Here is a 4255-nt window from a genome sequence, read left to right on the forward strand (position 1 = left end):
ATCTATCTATCTATCTATCTATCTATCTATCTATCTATCTATCTATCATCTATATCTATCTATATCTTAGAGAGAGAGAGAGAGAGTGCATGCGCAAGCAGGGAAAGGGGCAGGGGGAGAGGGAGAGAACATCCAAGCAGACTCCCGCTGAGCGCGAGTGTGAAGTGGGGCTGGTTCTCACAACCCATGAGATCATGACCTGAGCAGAAACCAGGTCAGACACTTTACCGACTAAGCCACCCAGGCGCTCCAACCCTTCAGACTGTTGTTGCCTTGTGGAGCATTACAGCCTTATTAGCTTACATAAGACTCTAAGAAATCCTACAGTAGACAAATTCGTTTAGCCCAGCATTGCCCTGACTTATTTGGTCATGGAACCCTTTACTTGGAGAATGCAGCTGGAGATGGTAGAAGACATTGGATTCTATTAAGGTCCTTCCAGCTCAGTAGCCCCCATATCTCTTCTCTTCTGGTCTGGTGGGGAACTCTCAGTCAAAATTTGGGACAGATTGAGTGATTTTTCAGCAAAGGGGAACAATTTCTGATAATTACATGTTAGAGGCCTTCCTTCCCCCTCTCCCATAAGAAACTTAACTACAGGGAAAAAAAATAAGTTTCTGGCCTCAAATGGAAATAAATAGCTGGAGCTGATGAATTCCAGAAGTGAGTATCTTTTTCTCCTACAGGCATCTATGAAAGAGAGAGAGAGAGACCACAGAGGCTATGTAAATATAATTATTTCAAAGTAGAGTACCTTCAACATTTTCCATTAGGTAGCAGAGAGGTCACTGTGAGGCCGGCTGTCCAAACATGGCTGCTGATTCCCCTGAGTCAGCAAAGTCTGTAAAAAAATGATCTTTGGGACAGAAATTTCTTACCACACATTCTAGTAAGTATCTCCAAATGTATGGGATATTAAGTTTAGGGCTGTGGTTTTCAAACTTTTTTTTCAAAGCATGAAAACCCCTTTTCCAAAGGAAATCTTACTCAAAACCCTTCACACAATCCCAGGCCCTCTCCCGAGGCATCTTCAGGAAACCCCTGGAATCTAGTCTGGAAAACTGTGGTCTCGAGCCATGCTGCTCAAAGCATGGTGTTCAGACTAGAGACTTCTGTATCACCTGGCCACTTGTGAGAAATGCGGCCTCCAGACCCCTTCAGACCTGCAACTCTGAATCTGCATTTTCACACCATCTCCACGGGATTTGTATGTGCATTAAAATTTGGGGGGCAGATATAAAGGGATTTACTCCCAAATATTCCTTCTCTCTTGGGCCATCCTAAATACCTGTATGAGGCTTCTTGACAATGAGTCTGCAATGAGCTGAGCCCAGCTACAGCGCCCAGGAGGGTAAGCCAGCATGGTTGGGTCATCTGCACAATTGAATCTGTGCCCCTCCCCACCATGGAAACATTGAGAGAAGTGAGGGCTGCCTAGAAAGAGACAAAGAAGAGAGCAAAGCAGTGAAATGCAGAGACTATGGACCAGAGTTCCTGGGTTTGAAACAACACTACCTCTGGGGGGGGTCTCTGGCTGGTGAATTATGGCTCTGTGCCTCTTTGTCCCCAGCGTCAGACAGCGTCAGACAGGGGGTAAGTGATGACGATGATGGGGAGGGTGATGAGGGTATCCATTAAATGAGCTGATGGGCTGGAAGCACCTAGAATCTCTAGGTGCTTGGTCAGGACTTTCATTCCTGAGTCCGTAGGAGCTAACCCCATGCAAGGGGCTTCACTTTAAGGAATGCGCAAAGGAGCACCTGGGTCGATCAAGCAGGTTAAATATGGGTCACACAGGAGTCACCGTCAGGTTCTTTCAAATAATCCCACCACTTACGTTCGATTGAAAGACCGAATACTGCAATTTAAACTTTTTGATATATGGGTAACTTCTTTTTAGACTTAGATTCAGAAAAATCTATGTTTCTATCAGGGCTTCTCCATGTATTAGCTCAGTGATCTTGGGCAGGCTTCCATAGCATTTTTCTCATTTTCTGCACTCAGGGTGGGGGAGGTAATCCCACCACATCAAGTTCACGGGAACCCTGGAGTTTCGGTGGTGAGAACTGACACGCCAGGCTGTAAGTCTCGGGAGCTCCCATCCACCCCAAATTCCTGGCCTCTGCGAACTGCCACACAAAAACACACGGGGGGCCTTCTTCCCTTCCAGGATAGGGAGGGGCAAGAAACAGAGCACAAAATAGGAAAGCATTCAAAAGAGGGAAGAACAGGCAAGAAGTGTTATTCTGGCTAGCGTCCCACCCCCCCAACACTTTCTCCTTCTTCTATAGAACACCAGTGCGAGTCACCTGCACCTCGGCCCTTGCCCCTCACCTGAAGATAAAAGCGAGGCCCCCCACTAGAGCTGAGGGCAGTTTGCTGAGGGAGCCCCAGGCTGGTGGTTGTCGTGCACCTGAGCTGCGAGCCCTGCTGAGCCCGGGTGCGGGACCGACCCCAGGGGTCCCGTGGAGCTGAGTGCAAGGCCTCTGCTCAGTGGGGTGATGCTGGCGTGGGGAGGCCTTTCTGCATCACCCTTGGAGCCTCGGCAGCTTCTCTGGTTTTTTGGCACCGTGAACTGCTTGATCTCAGTCCAGTGATTTGCTCTTATAAACAAGAGAGGGGGGAAGAAATAGAAAAGTCGTGAAAAACAGACACAGGGAATTAGGTCACCCTAGAAATTCTGAGACATCAGCAAAGCTTTTGTTGTGCACAATTTTAATTCAGCGACCTCTGACCACAGCAAGGTCTGGGATGGATAGGTAGAAAAAAAGAGTCAAGATGGAATGGGCAGGCGGGAAGGAGGTCAAGGTGATCCCTGGCTCCAGAAGATCTGCTGAGCACTTTTTCTGCTGCATGGGGCAGGCTGCGGAGCCTTCTGGAGCGGTGAGTGCATTTGATGTTCGTTTGGATCTGGGAGTTTGGGATCCTGACATACAACTCAGCATCGGGTTGCCCATTCCCTCCTTTGTGAACTTCATCATCACACTTTTGCATCCTTGATTTTGATGCCAATGTGGTGTTTAGTGGGGGTGGAACAGGCACCGTGTGTCGCCCTGCAGACCCACCTCTAACGATGAAAGCTGGTCTTCCATGCTGCAGCAAGCCTTAAAGCCACTTAGAAGTCACTCTAAACACATCTTTCTGTAGACCGTCACCAGCCACAGGGACACACGTACACCTTGGCACAGCAGAATGCGTTTTGACTGAGTAAGAGCTGGACAGGAGGGCAGACGAGAGGCCCACTCTTGCGACATGAAAGGTGGCTAGATGAGCCGAGGGCAGCAGATGACCTGTCTCCCGGGAGCTGGGGACCGCAAGCACCGTGACGCTGCTATGGATCCTGAGTGAAGGAAGCTCCCTGTCCTCTGGCTGCTGGAGCTTGCTAGGGAAGGGGGCTCATCAGGGGCAGTTGGGGTTAACCAAAAAGGGAAAAAAAGAAAACAGGGTCTTGGTGTAGTGGAAATGAGCAGTTGTCTTGAGATTGGCTTTGAAGCAAGTTATTTAACCTGTCTATTTTCTCATGACACAGCCCTCTCTTCTGCATGGCTGCATGCCCTGCGTCCACCCGTCCTCCAATGCCCACCACCTGGCAATGGCAATGGGCCCTGTGGTTGCTCCTTGTCCAGCCCTGAGCCAGGGTGGCACTGAGCTTGACTTGCAAAAGTCCTTCTTCCTTCCAGAATCTTGCTCCCAGCTTGGTTAGACTTCAGGCGGGACCAGAGAGCTCAGAGTGACTCTGACAGCTGACGGGTGGCCTCATCCAGTCCCTGGCACCCAGATAGCTCCTCTCTGGTCTACACTTCCAGAGACAAGAATGCAAACCTCCCTTACATCCATTCCAGGGGTGGAGCAACTCTTTGTCCCAGTGACTTCAGCCATTCCTAAAGTACCCTCTGAAATCTGCTTCTTCCAAAGGGACTTAGCAGGAAGAGACTCTCATCCCCATTTCTGTGCAAGGACATTGGGAAGCTCCCTCCATCCTTTTCGCTCAGCAAAACATCCCTGTCCCCTTATCTGTGGGGCTTATGGGGCCAGGTTCTCAAAGAGTGGAACCAATGGATTAACACAAGGACCACTTTCAGCTTCCTATACCCAGAGCCCCTCTCCTTGCCCTCTCTGCCCCCAATCTACTCTCCATCCTTAACACCTGCCTGCCTGAGTGACATCACCCACTTCTCTAAGCCCCAACCACCTCATCTGTAAAATGAGGATATTCACATATGGCGGGAACGTGGGAAGACTGGGGAGTCAGTAA

The 4255-nt window shown here is 49.6% G+C and overlaps 1 long non-coding RNA gene across 1 annotated transcript in view; it reads right to left on the reverse strand.

The window, feature by feature from the left end:
- Window positions 1–4038, reverse strand: part of LOC117998435 — a 9889-nt gene extending 5851 nt beyond the window's left edge. The window contains exons 1-2 of the long non-coding RNA XR_004676004.1: window positions 3066–4038; window positions 755–841 (exon numbers count right to left, since the gene is read on the reverse strand). This is a non-coding gene — a long non-coding RNA (uncharacterized LOC117998435). The remainder of the gene's footprint in view (window positions 1–754; window positions 842–3065) is intronic.
- Between the last annotated feature and the right edge of the window lie 217 nt (window positions 4039–4255).

This window comes from Mirounga leonina, unplaced genomic scaffold, assembly GCF_011800145.1.
Source record: "Mirounga leonina isolate KUSES-001 unplaced genomic scaffold, KU_Mleo_1.0 Mir_413, whole genome shotgun sequence".
NCBI classification, from domain to species: Eukaryota; Metazoa; Chordata; class Mammalia; order Carnivora; family Phocidae; genus Mirounga; species Mirounga leonina.